Source organism: Rhipicephalus microplus, chromosome 2 (genome assembly GCF_043290135.1).
Source record: "Rhipicephalus microplus isolate Deutch F79 chromosome 2, USDA_Rmic, whole genome shotgun sequence".
Lineage (NCBI taxonomy): Eukaryota > Metazoa > Arthropoda > Arachnida > Ixodida > Ixodidae > Rhipicephalus > Rhipicephalus microplus.
In genome coordinates this window covers 191726493-191744996 of record NC_134701.1, presented here as the reverse complement: position 1 = coordinate 191744996, position 18504 = coordinate 191726493, and the positions used below count along the sequence as shown (strand labels likewise).

At 42.6% G+C, this 18504-nt stretch overlaps 1 protein-coding gene and 1 long non-coding RNA gene across 3 annotated transcripts in view; one reads left to right on the top strand and one right to left on the bottom strand.

Annotated features, from left to right (window-relative positions):
• The window catches only part of LOC142796470 (uncharacterized), a 72321-nt gene extending 62995 nt beyond the window's left edge, over positions 1 to 9326 (top strand). For both annotated transcript variants that reach the window (XR_012893861.1, XR_012893860.1), the window contains one exon: positions 8428 to 9326. This is a non-coding gene — a long non-coding RNA (uncharacterized LOC142796470). The remainder of the gene's footprint in view (positions 1 to 8427) is intronic.
• Positions 1 to 18504, bottom strand: part of LOC119169629 (cell adhesion molecule Dscam1-like) — a 138265-nt gene that overhangs the window by 110352 nt on the left and 9409 nt on the right. The gene's annotated exons all lie outside the window — the stretch shown is intronic.

The following is an 18504-nucleotide window of genomic DNA, read 5'->3' as shown; positions in this document are numbered from 1 at the left end:
AGCATGTTGCTGTGGGATACACAAGTGCGCACTGCATGCTTCGCCAGCCCCCCCCCCCCCCCACCCACATCACGTTAGTGAAGCTGTTCACGGTCAGTAGAGAGTTTGTAAAAGTAGCTCTAAATAACCCTGTCAAAGTTTTAGCTTTCCTTTTCTTCAGGGGTGAAGCTCCTTATGGTCTAGGCCAGTCTATCCCTCCAGTGTACCTAGCACAGCATATCCACAGACAGACAGACAGACAGACAGACAGACAGACAGACAGACAGACAGACAGACAGACAGACAGACAGACAGACAGACAGACAGACAGACGGACGGACGGACGGACGGACGGACGGACGGACGGACGGACGGACGGACGCTTCGCCCCACTCATCATAATTTGCTCCGTGAATATGCTGTAACTTTTCGTAGCAGCGAGAGAGAGAGAGAGAGAGAGATGGTATGAAGAAAGGCAGAAAAGTTAACCGAAAGCAAGTATCTGGTTTGGTACCCTGCATCGGGGAAGGGGGAATAGGAGACAGAAAAGTAAGAAAAAGTGAATGAGATAGAGAGAGCGGGAAGGAGGCGAAAACACACACTAGAATGTCACAATTGTTGGGCGAGGCGGGTCGATCGCAGAAACTTCAGGAGGGCGTTCGTCGCTTTTCGGCGTGAAGCTCGATCTTTCCGACATTGCAAAATCCATTTTACGGAAACCGGCTGGTGGTCGAGGTGTGTAAACACTGCTGACAGGGACCGTCTCTGACTTTTGTACAGAGGGCACCGACACAAAATACGTTCGATGGTTTCATCAGCGCCGCAATGGTCACACGCAGCACTGTCTGGCCATCCAATGCGGCAAGCAAAAGCGTTCGTAAAAGACACCCAAGCCACATGCGACAGACAACGGTTGTCTCCGATCTGGATAAACCAGATTGAATGGTAAGTCGTAGGTGTGAATCTAAGCGGTGAAGACGGGCGTGGAGGAACCCGAGCGTGTTCCACAGAGACCTAGCGGTGGTTTAAGCTACCCGTAACTTGTGCCACTAGTCAAAAATTGGTTGGTTCCGGAGCCTATAAAAGAGGGGAATATTTTGTTTCAGCGCGAATTCTTTTCTCTATAGTTGGGAAATCTGTATCGTGCGTGTTACTGTCTGTGATTCTTAGTTAAACTCGAACCTCTATACGGTGAGAATCAGCGAAGAATCACCTATCTAAAGTCTATTGTAACGACAGATAAGTAACATAAAAAGAAGCTGTTTTACGTAACTAATGTCGACAGACAACGTATAAGCAACCAGATTTGTCGTCAGAGTCATCCAGTTTTGCTGTTTCAAGTGTTCGATGCTTTGATGCAAAATTCTATTGTCCTGTGGTAACACTTTGCAGCAAAAAAGACGGCTAGAATCAGCTTCGATCACTTTTATTTGCTGACGCCAACCTTCAGATAATTTTGACCATTATTCTTATGTGTTTTCGTTCGTTCACTTTCTTTGCTTTCAAAAAACTTTTTGTTGACAAGCAACTGAACAGAATGATCAAATTTTGTAATTAAAAGACCCCTGAAAAACACGTTACAATTCTTTTGCGAGTGAATCACTGAGTTTTCACATCAATCGTGAAGCATATACTTGTTTTCCTTCAAAAACAATTCGCTTACACGTTGAGAGAAGAGAAACATTGTTACTAACAAAACAGTGTAGCGCAAATCAGGACTTTTACGGGGGCTCCCATGTAATGACGACCACTTCATTGGTGCAAAAAAGCCCTGCAGAAGCATCACAGGAATTTTGCTCTTTAGTGTGTGTTTTTTTTTTTCACAGTAATGCTAGTATTAAAGATCGGATTACGGCTAACAGCTACGATGGGCACAGGAGAAAACAAGACAAGCTTAAACTGGTTTACATACTGCATTTTGCGTTTGTGTTTGGCCCCATTGACCCGCTCTATGCTGTAGTAGGATATATAGAAGATCGGGCTCATACAAACGACAAAAAAAAAAAAAACATGTTTGGTCCTTCTGTCATAGTGATTGGTATATCGCGAAAGTAAGACCTGTTCTTACAGAAGTAGTGAAATGTACTGTAAATTAACGTAATAAAGCTTTCGAAACGTCTATCGGTGTACAACCAAGTTCACATTTGGTGGTTCTTCATCCCGACGAATACCGACAATTATCAATGACTAAAAAAGCTCTAGTGAGAGCTGTAGTAATTAATGACAGCGCAAACAGAAAAAAGTGTTGTGTCAGTCAGGAGAGCGTCGTTGATTCGGCGCAGATCTTAGGCTCGAGTCACCATCCCGCGGCATGCGGAAGAAAGAACAGAATCCCACGGCTGAGCTAGAGGAAAATAAACACGCAGGGTGCCGCCCTGCAGCCCTGCCGCAATTTTTCTCGAGGTGAGTGTAACCGGCAAACACAAAGTTAACCAGGCGAGGCAAGCGCCCGTCGCAGCGCTATTTTTGGTATTGGTGGATGTTATGAGCGATGACGAGGCTTGGGCTAGAGTCACCATCTTACAGTGCGTCAAGGCGTCGACAAAATTGCACTTCTTGACACTATTCCACTACGAAACGCGCCGTATGAAATGGACTCGTAGCAATGAAGTGTTTTAGAAGCTAATCACGGAGGCCATCACTACGATGAAATAATTCACTATATTTCTCCCAGATGGTGACAGCACGCCACCACCCTAGAGGAAAGGATGAGATTCAAAAGAAACGTTTTTAGGGCCTCCAGTGTAGTGGACCGTGACGCTGTGAATAGCGTGCCCGCCATATGTGGTAGCCCTTCATGATGTTTTGGGTTGGGTTCGGCTCCCGGTGGCGGAACTTTTTTTTTCTTTTCTATCTCATTGTGTTGATTTTTCGACGTCATTGCTGTGACTGAAATACGTCACCGAAGTCTTGGTGGATCCCGGCATGAAACACTTGCGTGTAAAAGAAAGCAATTTAAAAAAGCTACTTAGTGCACCCGAATAAACCACAGTACATGCGAACACGCCACTTGCTAGAAAAAATCTCTATGTACCCTGTGTTGTTGCTCTCTTTTCCCGATTATAGGCTGCTTACCGCTCTTTCGACGAACAGGGTGCAAATAGACCTTTAGCAGGCGGGCATGAAAGGGTGAACAAACTGTGCATGTCGTCTGGCGGAGTGAAAGTAACAAAGCAGCAGATAGCGCAGATTGAAGCGAGTCCGGTGTGTACTCGTGAGGCGGCAGGATGTGGTGGTCTAGCTGTAAATGCGAACCGAGACGAGAAAGAAGAAGAAAGTTGTCGTGGCCAGAAGCTAAGCGAAATTCGATCAAGGACCGAGCCTCTTCACCTTCTCAATAAGCCAGCGTCTTACTAGCCCTTCCACTTCAGCCGAGCCAAGAGTGGTCGGTTGATCGTTCTTATACGGTGATTTTGTGGAGAAACATTCTTTCTCAGTGCAGGCACTCGTGCGAATGCGAGAAGCGGTTCGGTAAGATTGAAGTTAGGGGAGTTCACTTTGGCAACGCATCATTGTTTTCTCGCCCTGACACGGCATTACTTTGTGTTAACTAATGTATATTTCTTCTTGTTGCTACACAGATTCTTTCTCTGATCCTTGAGATTGACAGAATAAACAGGAAAGAACGAAGGCGGTTCTTCGTGGAAATTCGGAACCTGGCAGTTCACTGTAAGTTAATGCGTTTTTACGTGAGTCTGGAGAAACCCTGCCGTGTAAGCATCGGAGTTCCTTCTATAAATGTTTTCGGTGACGTACACAATCGAAGAATTGTTTTTTTTTGGTCTGTGGAATAAGAAACTACAAATTCAGCATCTTCAATGAGACTTATAACGTACGCGGGCCGAAAACACTGTCAGGTAAGAAAGCGTTTGTTGGCATCTGGCATGAGAAGCTGTACAGCGCTTACAAGGATATATAGCAACGAAAAGTAGGTATAGAGAAGAAGGATGAGTGAAGAATACGATAAGGATTCAAAAGCGTAGCGCATGAAGACAAAATATTCAGACGTAGGTTGATATGTATACCCGCGAATGTGTGCATATACACAAACGCGTACTCAGAGATTCAGCGCGACCACAAAAACCTAAATGAAGTGAACCTTGTTAAAGTAAGTTGCTAGAAAACGTTTAATGGACTGCACGATTAGTCTCCTTGCTTGTAGCTGTAGCTCGGTATGTTAGCAAGATCACAATCCGCGTTTGTTTTGTTACTCCTGACTCGGTATGTGCAAAGCCTTGTTCACAGCATTACCTATAGCTTGGTGCTTGCTATATGGTGGGCCGCTTTTGCATTAGCCCTAATGTATATACCTTTACGAACCACTAAAGGGCATGGACTAATGTCAGGATGTACTGCTTCTCATTTAGGGATAATGGTTGTTATAATAAATAAAAATGGGTCTCTATCTGTACCATTTGCGACACTACTTGCCATTTACGCTTTCATGAGGAGGATAGTTTTCTCATAAGCTGCACAGTTTTCTGTGGCACTTAGCTGTACTTACTACTGCTTTCGATTTTATTGAGCCATTGAGAAGTATCAGGATTTACACAATGCCTTTGGCGCATACCAGTTTATATTTCCCATGGATCCCGGACGCGAAAGACTGTGCCTATAACGGCTATGCTGTTAATAAATTTTGCTCACAAGGGATGCACTAACGCTAGCAATGTGGGGCCTGGGAACTTGAACTCCAACGATCGCTTAAGGGTCTTGCGGCCTTTGTCGGGGTGCACTTGTTCTTACTCAGGCGTCAGACCTAGCATGCGTAGTACTTTTCACCCGTCGATGGTATTTCTCATTTCCTGAGGACGAGGGTGCTGTGTTTCAGTGAAGCCAACTTAGTCATTGAAAATGAAGTTTCTAAGCCAACAGGTATGCCCTTTGGCCACTAGTCACCAGACTGCTGCCACGAGACAGAATTAGAATGCTGCATTCATTCAGCATTACTGGGTATTATTTTCTTGCAGTACATCATACTCGAAACTGCCCATGCTTTATTGAATTAGCAACATCACAAATTAAGATATCTTGGAATTGGCTTGCCTCCGAATTAGTTGCTAATTTTTTCCGGAGTGGTTCTACTAAACTGATTTGCAGTGCCGCAAGGAGAAGAAAGAACTGAACAAAATATTCAGCTTGATAAACAACGCGAGAGCCATCGAACACTGAAGGTCTAAGCACACGAGTACATGTCATCGGCCAGCAAGATGACGTGTAATCACCAACTTACAGCTAGAATTAATGTTTGCGCCTGGAACCTCACTGGGCAAAATGAAACCGCAGGACCTGTGGGTGCAGTCACGGGTGCTTCAGCTAGAGCCTCGCGATTCGCACTTCCCCTTAGAATATTACAATACTGAAATTTTAAGTAATTTAGCAATGAAATTACAACGTTGCTTCAGTTCACTACACCTTACTTAAGTATCTAAACACCGCAATGAAGCAACGTGCGAATTGCTTTCCTAGCATGGTGTACTGAAAGTCATCATCATCGTCATCTGTTCTAGTGCCATCATGTCTTCGTTTCATTTATTCATTTTTTCAATCAATTGGCACTAGCCGTGACCTCTACTACTACTACTACTACTACTTCTACTACTACTACCACTACTACTACTACTTGCCTTAAAACACGAGGGCCTGTATTTTCTTTCTAGGCACATCCCAGATATTACGAAACACGGACGTTTATAAAGATATTTTCGATAAACTGAAGCTAAACTTCCAAGGATTTATGTCGGAAAGAAATTGAGTTCCACTTGCTTTTTCCGTAATCCCCAACCAAAGGGCTCAAATCCCCACTCAATTTTGCGTTGGCAGCTCTGGTAATCCCCTCGTCACTCTATTTGTTGACGCGCTCGTTTTAGTGGATATCATCATTTCTGATGTACTTCACATTGCCTTCGTTCGAAGCCAATTTTGTGGAGACGCGCCTTTGAGCAAATGCACGCCAACGGCAAAAGAGACCGGAAAGAGTTGCACATTGAGATGAACGCCGGCAGACATAATTACAGCACGCGAATTGAAATGCACTTTATGTCAGCAACACTAAAGAATAGTAATAAAGGAACTAAAAAAGCGTCAAAGTCGGGTGGGTGCGATGTGAATGAACAACAGCAACAAAATCTCCAAAAAACCTTGTCAGTTTTACAGCGAAAGCTGTCATGAGATCAAAGCTCGGGTGACGCAGGGCGCCGTAGGTGCCCGCCGCGGCCGCCTGTGTGCGTAACCACCTTCGCGAAATAAGAAAAAAAAAACCTAGAACCAAGGACACAGGGGCCCCAACCCGGATCTGCTGCGTGTCAGCCCAATATTTTAACACTGAGCCACGCCTCTGCTTGGAACTTGTTCGCAAACATGCGTTACGTAGGCTTGATGGTAGCAAAGAAATTGCGTTATTATCAGTAATAAAAGCGTTTTAGAACAGCAAACGAACAACGAGCCCTCCTACAGTGAGCATAGCGTGACGAGTGCGTTGTCAAATACACAAACCCACTACAAAAGCTTGTTTTTGATCACCTGTTAATTGTGGCGTATGCCCCTTTAGGCATGATTCCTCGTCGTCGTCAGCCACTGCATGAACAATTGGCACAAAACTTCTTGCAAGTGTTTAGCGGATACCACGCTTCTCAGAAGAGTGACAGAATATAGCACAGCAAATGCTGGTCTACTATCCACAAATTAATAATAATGCCATAGTGGGTACGCAGCAAGTGTGCTTGCAGCAGTTACCCAGTGAGTGTTTAAAAAAGGCTCTGAAAGGCCGCTCTTCTAGCTTTTGCTTTGACGCTGCAGCGCCTTCCACGCAGACCTCTCGTTTTTTTGTTTAGTTTTGTCTTGTGAAAACAAACAGAACGGTATTCGCATTTTGCTTAAGACTATAGCCTGGGGCCCAGAGCGTTCCAACTCTTTCGCAGAGATGAAAATGTGGCCAATACAAGACTAAAAGAACAAATCCTGAGTGAAAGTCGGGATTTCAACAGCTTCCGGAACGGTTCCGATGAGCCTTAAGGTGAACTAAATCGAATATTACGTTTCGTGTTCTTGTGCGTCGAGAAGTTAGTGGCTTGCTAATGGCACACGTGCCTGAGCAATATGTGTCTAGATTTAGAGGTCTCCGTTGCTTAAGCTTCATCCAGTCAGTATGGGTGGGCGGAAATTAATTTCGCTTGATTTAACGAATTTCAAGAATAATAGTCTGATGGCAACTATCCTTAAAGTGTGCCCATTCGCTGACCAAGGGCGTAGTATATAAGGAAATACAAGGTATGCATTGGTCTCCCAAGAAATGACGTCTCTTAACGCTTCGCATTTTTACTGTTTTAAACAAGTAGAACTCTAATTTGAAAGTACAGAAACATACCTTGTATAAAACTTATTCGAGAGAGATTTGAACTAAGGTAGCTTCTAAAGCCGTGAAAAGGGACGAGATAACTAACAAGGTTACCGCGCTTGCTTGCGGGAGAGAAATCGTGCGCATTATGTAGGTCAGAGGGAAAGAAAAGCTTACTGCAAAACTGATATGCCTAAAATGCCGAAAGGATAGAACCGTTGCATAAGCCGTGTGATGATTAGCGAACGTGTAACTAAGCTAGTAGGTCGATACATTGTTAAATATTCATTTATTCATTCATTCATTCATTCTAATGGGTGCTCATTATTTAATGAAAATACACAACACTGGTTAAACTAATTGCCACTGGTTAGTAGGGGATCTCCACAAATACGCATTGAAAAGAACAGGTTGCTTTAAAAAGCAGATATAAATACGAACATCAATTATGAGAACAAAAGAAAAATTGGGACCAATTTTTAAAAAATGAAAACATTTTTATAGAACCATTGCATTATCGTTCAACATATTTGAATGCAACTGATTGCATGTATGCTATACATCAAATATCAATACAGAGAAGTAAGTACGTAAACCATGTCAAATTAGCTATTGTGTAGGCGTACAATAAAGATGCAATAAATCGGAGATCGCAGCGAAGTTTTGTGGCATTGCAGCCGTCACCTTTTGTGAAGTATTTTTTGAGTGCACAGGCATGCTTCGGCTTTCTTTTATTTGATAGGATATGTTAATAAAGATGCAAACTCCTGCAAATTTTAGTAATCATTTACCTTGTTAGTAGGTGAAACATTGAAATTTGGTAGTGTTGCAAGCATGGCGAGGTGAGAAGAGGATGAAAATATTTAGATATGTTAAGGCAGGTTGTAATAAATCACGTTATTTTCTGCCGTCGTAAACGATCGAATTGCATTATTTTTATTTTAAGAAACAATGGCGTGCTGCTTTGATCATATGAAGCATTGTTTAGTATTCAAAGTCCTCGCCTTTGTGGCTTACAATTGTGCGCCTTCTGAATGTGTCAATGCTTCGACTCCAACATGGATCATTGTGTGTATTGTGTGTGAATAATCTCTATTCGTGCGTTTTTTTAGGCACGGCGTACTTTGGTGGCCCGGCCTGTCATGCATCCACAATGGACCTCTTGTGGCGTGATGGCGCTCATAGGGAAGCGGTCAATATAAGCCGAAACAAGGCTAACAATGTTCAATATCACCATGCTAAAATGAACAATCTGTGCTTAAATATACACAAGAGAAATAACTTAAAATTAATCGCAATAATTAATTTGAAATCGCCAAAAGCGCCCACAAAACGCGTCTGACTCCGGTGCCTCACTTGACAGGACACCACCGCTTCGCCGGGTGTGCCAATTGATTTATCTCCCACTGTTTTTCATCTGTCCTATATGCCGCTATACTTAAAGGGCCTGATTCAACTCGTTCATGTAGACGCTTGTCTAAACTGCCGTAAGAAGCAGAAATTCGATAAAGCACAAGAAAAAGTATGCTTCAAAAGCCACGAAGCCAGTTTGTGAATCTCGCTGAAAAGATTTTACTCGTGCCGGGAAAACCCTACCTGCTCACTTCAAACATTATAAATACTTTGGTAAACAGAGCAGTAAGGAACTACGCAATCAGGAATCACTGGTTGTACGTCCTATGCAATTATTCAGTTTGCTGGAGCTGTCATATGTTTGAATATGTAAAATTTAGTCTTATGATGCGACTATAGGATGACTTTTTTCATATTTAGCTTTCCTGTATTGGAATGTAGTTTATGCTTTCAATATTTTCACGGTTTGACTGCTTTGTACGAGCTCACTCTATGTGCGGCATTGTGTAGATTTATGTTGCTTTTTTTACATGTGTGCCCTCTGAATCAATGGTATTTACTGCAATATTAATGTTATTTACTGCGTGTGTAGTTGGGGCTATATACAGTTTAATAAAAAAATAATGAGCCTCCTTACAGGTATTCCTGACTTACCACATATATGACTCTTTTGTGGCCTTTTTCTCACCCTCCGTCCTTTCCTATGACTCCTATTTGCCGCAGTGTCACAATCCCACGAAATTGAGACAGAAGATCAGTCAATGCTTTGTGTGAAATTTGTTTTACAGCAACCACCTCGTGTCTTTGCGTTAGCCTCTCTTTCGCGAATTACGAGCGTTGAGTAAGACTAATGAACATTCTCGCCACTGAAGGCGTCATCCACACAACGCCAATGCCCTCTTCATCTTTTCCGCGACCACCAGGGATTGTCTTCCTCCCAACCCTATACTTATATAGAGTGACGTACGTCTCCGAAACACTCTTTTCGACGCTGAAAGAAGATGCAGCATTCCCGATGTCTCTCGTCTCTCTTTCATTGCATTCTCCGCTGTCACATAGTGCATTTGCTGGAGCGTGCTTCTGCCGCTCGGCAACAGCACGTGCGAGCGTCCGTCAGGGCGGCAGGCTTAATAGGGAAATATTGGCGCTTTTGCTCACCGAGATCTCCCAGTGACAGCTAGTGGTCGCCCAGCTCGTATTGCTCGGCCTGCCTCGGTTTGTTGCGTTTCGCTGGCGCTTGTTTATATGTGCGCATGAAATGAACTTTGTCTCATCCGCCTGCTGCTCATTGTTCTCCCTGTTCGCGAAGCGTATTGCCGAGAGCATCCGCGCTGGCAGCCACCTTCTTGGTATCCTTTTCTTGCAGCATTGCTCGATCATTTATGGGTTCTTTTTCTGAATGTCTTTTCACGGGAAACTAGTTCGTCTGAAATTTAACGCTTCACGAATGGTCAACCACAAAAGAAGCACAGCTGAAGCTTTCAACGCGATAGCGGTAAAGAGCTCGTTTCGCGTAAATTCCGGCGTAGGAGTCGGCGTCATTGGTTGTGAGCGAAAAATCGTCATCTTGTGCGTGACAGAAAAATTGAGAAAGATGCAAATAAAATAAATATTAGAAAATTCTGCGTCCGAGTGGGAATGAAAGCTGGGTTGTTTACGTGACAGGTGGGACATCTGCCACACAGCCACGCGTCTGTTTGACAATACAGTGAAAATAACTTCCTCCGCTTCGAAATGCACTACAAGTAACTTTCATGCTTTACAAACACACGCGTCTTGTATACACATGCTTCATAATACATGTAATAGTGCAGCAATAATGTGTGGTACAAGCGTGAATTGCCATCGGGAGTCATAACATGCGTTAATCATAATGGCTTCATGGCTTAAAGCCGGTAACCCGCTACACAAGGTACACACGTTACTGCGCCTATTCCCCTAAGACCACGCATTGGGTGCATAGCAAGTTCAAAAATAATTTATGCACTTTGGTTGGAGTACGTACTATAGGGACAAGATGTCGCCATCATGTTCAACTCTTAAAAGCATAGCTTTATGGTCCCCAGATTTTTTTTTCCTAGTAAGCTGAACACATATTGCACTGTCACGGCCTGAGCTATCGAGACGTCAAGTTGATCGAAAGCTATTAACGAGAGAAGCACTTACGCGTATGATGTCTGTTCCAAGATATTGTGCATAATCCCCCAAACTATTTGTCTTGATTTTTTTATCACATGCATCGTAACCAGTATTGAGGTTTAAAGCGTTCTTTCGACCATAAATGAGTAAAAACGAAAAGCAAATTGTGTGTCTGTCGTAGACAACTAGTATTGTGTCAAAAACAACGTGTGGCAAACACCCGCATTCTTCTGAGACAAACGGAAGTAAATTATTGGCGAATAAAATGCAAATTATTGTCAACTAAATGTGCATCACATAGGAACTAAAGTTGCATTAAGTCTCTCTTAAAAGAGCAGTAAAGAGAAACAATTCCTTGGTTTAGATTCATAAACTGTGCTCTGAGAACTCTAATGAAACATGTTTCACTGTCATAACTTCATTATTAGCAGAAAAAAAAAACATGACTGATCCCTCTTTTTAGGAATCCGTATACCACGAAAAGGAAACAAGTCTTCACCGAGGTAGTTGAGCGTTTATTTTTCATTGTCACCACAAGGGCATGAAGGAGTGAATTCTACAGCAAGAAACTGTAACTTAATTCACGCGAAGAACGGTTAGCAGCCCGAAACGTCCAGAGCGCACATCATGCAGAAAGCACTCACGAAATGAGCATACACAGCATGAGCGGAGACAAACAACTCTCTAAGCTCGACACTTCATGCACGGTGCTGAAAAAGCAAGAGAGACCAGCGAAACGAACGAACAAGCATACACAGGACAAGTGCAAACAACTGTTATATTCTTACTTTATCGTGAGGAAGCCTTCATGTGCGCACAGACTCCATTTTTGGAGGTGCGCACATCAAGGTGCGCTATTTATCGTGTGTGAGCAGCCGTGCTTCCGTGGCAGCGAGCGACGTGACATTCGTGCTCTCCTGAATCCCAAGGCTGGTCTGATGAGCGCGCGCGCAGGAGAGACAATGCCCTGTAGAGGCGGGCGCTCGAAGAAACGTGAGAGGCGGCACTCAACCCTAAAAAACGCTAGGGTAACTGTATATGCTACCTTTAGGTAGCAGAGTTATGCATTGGTTCGCCATCTTGCCTACTGAAACGTCCACGTCATGCAGGAAAGCCAACCCTTCCGAATGTAGAAACCGACGCAGCCCAGCGGCTCCATGCGCTTTCCCGCCCATTCATAACCCGTCGCTAGCGCAATGACTTCCGCTTCGAAGAAAAAAAAAAGAAAACTCGCAAGAATAATGGTCTTGATACTACAGGTGCTATAGCATGTTCGATGACAGTCACCATATGAAGATTATTTGTTTTGTTTTAAACAGCAAACAAAAAAGCCTTGGTTTGATTTGTCGAAAATCGTATACCCAATACCACACGCATATAGGTTCCGCAAAACTCTCGTTTCACGTTTTTTTTTAGCCGCTTTATACTAATAAGTACCTGCTTCAATAAAACAATTGCCAGTTCTTCCGTGTTTTACAAATAACGCAAGCAAGCGAGGATTGTCAGCATATCTATACATATCTGAGGCGTGAAGTAAACAATCGGTGAGGTTTCGAAGGTAATGCCGCACATTGTCCGAGCTGAATTCATTGTTTTCATAAAGCTTTAAGGTGCAATTCAAACATTGACTCGAGCACAATGGTATCATTCCGTCCCGTTTCATGTAGGCTAATGAGCGCACACAAAAGAATACATGCCCTGTTTGTTACTTTCTCTCTATATAGTCGCAAGAATATCGTCATGAATTTTATAAGGACACTTCATAAGCATATGACAGTCAGGAAAGGCGTCTCTGGTGATGTGCAGCCTTTCTGTTTTCTAGTCAAGTCGTGCAGTGGGGAGCGTAGCATTCTGTCATCGTCATAACTTCGCAGCATTGAGTTACGGCGCTGCACCGCACAGACACCACTAACACTGACCCTCACTGTAAATAGAGAACACAAGACACAGCCACAACACCAACGAAGTGATACACAGCAAGATGGCCTCGCCGGACTCGCGGAACTGCTTTGGCAGCGGTGGCGGTGGCGCCAATGGCGCGGTGGTCGCCAGCACCTGCCCGGCCGTTAAGTTGACTTTCTTTAAAATGGACGTTTTTGCGCACGTCAGCGCGCTTGTGAGAGCAGCGACTTTAATCAGTAGCGCAACTCCGCTACCTAATGATAGTATGTACAGTAACTCCAAACAACGTGAGCCCGTTGCACCATCTCGTGAATGATAACGAAAATGCCATGAAGTTGGGGACCATATGTGGCCCTCGATAGATAGATCACATATGGTGATCTATCTATCTATCTATCTATCTATCTATCTATCTATCTATCTATCTATCTATCTATCTATCTATCTATCTATCTATCTATCTATCTATTTATCTATCTATCTATCTATCTATCTATCTATCTATTTATCTATCTATCTATCTATCTACCTATCTATCTATCTATCTATCTATCTATCTATAAATCTATCGATCTTTCGATCTATCTATCTATCTATCTATCTATCTATCTATCTATCTATCTATCTATCTATCTATCTATCTATCTATCTATCTATCTATCTATCTATCTATCTATCGATCTTTCGATCTATCTATCTATCTATCTATCTATCTATCTATCTATCTATCTATCTATCTATCTATCTATCTATCTATCTGTCTGTCTGTCTATCTATCCGCCTACGACTTTTAGCTCTCCGGGCCGTTTCGGTGATGATATCGATACCAAACTTGGTATAGCATAACATGACTGTATGAAGAACATGTTTGACTAGTCACAACATAAAAATCATGATATGCATGTCATGAATGTCATGATTTACATGTCATGGTTCTGTTCACATGGCAAGTTGCAAAACTGGTACGGTATAACATGATTGCATGGCGCACAAAAGCTACAGACTCTAACATGAAAATCATGACATGAGTGTCATGTTACAACATGACTACATGCCACGCTCATGATGCGCTCGCGGCTGTTTCGCTAGTGTCACATATGGCAAATGTGGTATTACAGTACGTGAATTGATGACGAAGGTATGTGACTGGTGCAAACATGATAATCATGAGATGCGTGTCATGTAACAACATGACTACGTGCCATGCTCATGATGCGCTGTCGGCCGTTTCGCTAGCTTCACTTATACCAAATTTGGTACTACGGGACCTGAATTGATGACGAAGGTACGATACTGGTGCAAACATGATAAACATGATATGCGTGTCATGTACCAACATGACTACATGCTACGCTCATGATGCGGTCGCGGCCGTTTCGCTAGCTTCACATATGCCAACTTTGGTATTATGTGACGCGAACGAATGACGAAGGTATGGGACTGGTGCAAACAAGATAATTTTAGATGCATGTCATGTGAGAACTTGACTACATGCCACAGTCAAGTCGCCAATACATCTCGACTTGACGTGGTGCGCGTGCTCACCGGCGTTAATTTCATCGAATCACGTCGGCATTGCCATGCCAGGCGCCGGTCCTGCCATATACTCGAAGGCGCACTCCGCGCTGCGTTGCTCCGACGCATGCGCGTTTCAGCACATCAGGCGTCCTTCCGTCAAGAAAAGAGAGAAAGGCAGTGTTGCATGGGTAACGCATCGGCGCGAAACGCAGCATGCCGCATTTCGCACCGGTTGCCGTCGGACCGCGCTAACGGACGCTGGTCGCGCCTGGCGTCAGACTATAGTGTGCTCACGTTTTGCTAACGCAGCATCGCTGTGTCCAGCGTGCTCGAGCGTCAACGCTACATAGGAGTATATTGGGCCCTTCATGATGTGGTCACGGTCATTTTGCTAGCTCTGCATATACAAAATTTGGTGTCGCGTGACGTCCATGGATGACGAAATATATGACTGGTGCAGACATGATAATCCTGATACGCCTGCCATGTAAGAACATGACAACATACCAAGCTCATAGCGTGCTGCGGCCGTTTCGCTAGCTCCACCTATACTAAATTTGGTATCACGTGACGTGAATAGATGACGAGGGTAACCGACACATCTAAACATGATAATCATGACACAGAAGTCATGTACGGCATCATTTACCCCTTCCTCGCAACGTTGTGCTGATCTTAGTGACATATCAACATTTCTCATTCGTGCTTCGCATGTCATCGATTCCCACTGTACGTGGGATCTGCCAATTTTTTCTTTGAGTTTTTTTCTTGCACCTTTTAGTATATACTTTAATACGTCGTATCCTTGACGCAAATGTCACAGAGGAGCCATGGTGGACTCCAGCATGAAACATTTTTGTGTTCAAAATCGACATTAAAGTTTCATTTTTGCTATCGCGTGGAAATATTTGCGTTTCACACACACCAAATTTCACAATGTATATTTATATTTTGGCAACAATGGCCCAAATAAATTTTCTTGAACTCTGTATGCTAGGCTGTGGAATCCACGTATGACGATGTACTTTATTGCTAATAATTAAAGGCTGTGTATGATCCACTAGACGTCTTCAAAATTTATGACGTCATAGTGTTTGGTGCGGAAATCTCAAGGTGGTGTCTCCTCCTGCATTTGCTTTACGCGCATTTTCTCCCTTACCAAGCGTCATGTCGTTGTAAGAATGGCGTTTTCGGGATAATTAACGTGTATTTTACGATACGAAAAATAAGTGGGATATTTGGTGTCTCTGACGCCTGATCAAGTAAATTACACTGAAAGAAGTATTCAAAGTAGCGCTTATAGATGGGTAGATAGATGGATAAAAATAGATAGATAGATAAATAGATAGATAGATAGATAGATAGATAGATATATAGACCTCGCAAATGTTAGCCTGGTTCATCTTCTGGCTTGCTACTTTAGGTGACAGTCGTTCATATATATGATTACTGTATATCACTTATATATATATATATATATATATATATATATATATATATATATATATATATATATATATATATATATATTGTTAAGGTGAGTGTAACTAAGACTATATCTAGTGAGAGAGTATAGGCCGTCGATTGTGTTCTGTTTAATGTTGGCTGAAGGAAAGGTTAATTTGTAGTGAAGAAGCAGTACTTGAAATGCAGAAAACTACTTTAAGAAGATTCCCGGTAGGCCACCATTGGTCTAGCAGTCTAGTGGCTAAGGTACTCGACTGCTGACTCGCCTGTCGCGGGATTTAATCCCGGTTGCGGCGGCTGCTTTTCCGATGAAGGCGAAAATGCTGTAGGCCTGTGTGCTCAGATTTGCGTGCATGTTAAAGAACCTCAGGTGGTCGAAATTTCCGGATCCCTGCACTACGTCTCTCGGTACCATGTGAAGGTTTTGAGGCGTTAAACCCCACTTATCAATCGAAAAAAAGGGAGGAATGGAAACAGAAAATATTACCGTTGGCTGAGTCTGTAATGTATTCCCTAATACTCGTTAAAGTGAAAGCAGTGATGATTATGAAAACACTTACCATGAAGAGGATAATTTCTATCTTTGCGTTCTCCTCTTGCTTTCGATCACGCAAGGATTGCCTGCTGTACGAGTAACACTTAGGTAAACCATGGGCGATAATATATTAGTTTTCGTAAGGAATACTGAGTTAGTGACAGAAGGAGTCTTGAAGAATTATTTTTTTACAATCGTTTTGTATTTCGCATTAGTCAGGCAGACAATAAAAACTGCTTCGAGTGAGTGAGTGACATACTTAAGAATCAATTCTTTAATGTGGTGGAATAAAGCACCTCTTTTCGAGCCTTCAGCGGCAAGCCTACGGGCTGATTTGTGACTGCTAATTATGAGTGTGGTAGCAAAGCAACCTCTCACATTGCTTGTAGATTTATGTCATTTCATTGAAAATTGTTAAAGCGCTTCTTCATAGCCATGCTTCTTATTGTGTCAAACATGTACGTTCGATCTCAATAAATGTGGTCATTTTTTTACCAAATTCGAAGGCCAACGCTGAAATCGGCAGTAATCTTTCCTTGTCTTGTTTTACGGCTTGCTATGAATTGCCGCTTCATTCAAATGATTGTTGGAAGTTAAGAAAGTGCACGAAATATCTCGCATGCCGTAGTGGGCTGAAAAAAATATTTCACGACTGTAGTTTTCGGTTGACCTTGATCAAAGTTGAGCCCGTCAGGCCTGTTACAGTCAGCGGAATGCCTGCGAATTCAAAAAAAGTAGTCACTACCACCGTTTGACTTTCTATGCTTGCGAAACGCTTCACGTAAGAATGTGTATGACCTGAGTAAGGTGGCTGTAATTTTCAGTGAAATTCTTGACAAAAAAAAAACAGCATTTCGGCTTTGCAACAATTGCCGAGCCCGACACCACCACGTCACAAATTTTGAAGCGGAGAGCTAAAAAATTCATAATAATGAAAAAAAGTATTGAAGAGACAGAAAAGAAGTTATTACACGGGCGCATTTTTCTGAAATTGCGTCATTCCCGTGAGCATCGATCGGAGCCATCCGACGCGACCAGAGAGCGTGCCAAGCCACGAACATCAAAGTAGTATAACGAAGAAGATATTCAAATAAAAAATTGGAAATAGGAAGGCAAAAAATTTGGCCTCCTTTTTTACAGTGCTCATTTGCGAACATGACATAATGAGAAGATACCGTCATGATGCTCTGCAAACAAAAAAGAAAATATAAAGTAACTATATCATATAGGAGAGCTATAGACGGGTTTTAATTCGTACCTACGTTGCGAGGCAAACAGTGCGGCGAAACTCACGAAAAAAAGTAAGTATACGCGTATTAAAAGCAGGCGAAAGAAAGAGCTAAAAATAACCTCGTGTTTTGTTTGTTTTCGCAAATGACCCCGACATTTTTGTTCTGGCGATTCTGGAAATTCGCTACATCATTTTGTTGAAACAAAATTACGCCGTGCATTTCGGGAGTTTATTTCATCGCTAAAAAAATAACAAGGCCCATAGAAACACCACATATAAACAGGAGATTAAGAGTGAATGGCTCGTCGAATACGCGAACAAAAAAATCCGCAAAACATAATTGGAAAGTCCTGCCCTATAGAAAAAATAATAACGAAAGCGGAGGGCTAATACGTGCTTTTTATTACGTTCCACGCTTTTTAGAGGCGGAAAAAAATTAGGCTAGTCGAACGTTCTTGTATCACACTGTCATCAGGGTGCGGGTCTTTGATGCCAGTCTCGTGGTTACTGTTGCCACATTTTTCTTTCATATTTTTTCATTTTGGTACGCGCAATTTCCAACTCCTAGGCATCAAAGGAGCGTAAAGAAGCGAAAGCTTTCGCTAATAATTTTGAACACCTGTGTTTGTTAGTTTGCTATCGCACCAAATGATTTCTGGTAGTCTGAAACAAAAATTCTTTTTTTCAGCTTTTCAAAGAGGAGTTGTCGAAGCCGCTTGTAATCGAAAATAGACTACATTTTTGTGATTACAGCATATTTCGCGAAAGTTGGCTATTTTTTTGTTTGTTTTGCTTTCTTTCTTTCTTTGTCACTTTATCACTGCTTTCAATATGCATATGATCCCACCAGCTGGATCCCTAACGTTATCGCGGCGTCTTCACTCGTTATGATGGGATCTATCGAGTAATCAGAGGCGACTTATCTGAATACATGATAAAAAAAAAACTACGCCATATATAAATGGTATTCATAGAGAACTTGAGGTATTGTCATTGCCATTGCGAAAAGAAACACAATGTGCAATATTCTTTTACCCGTCACGA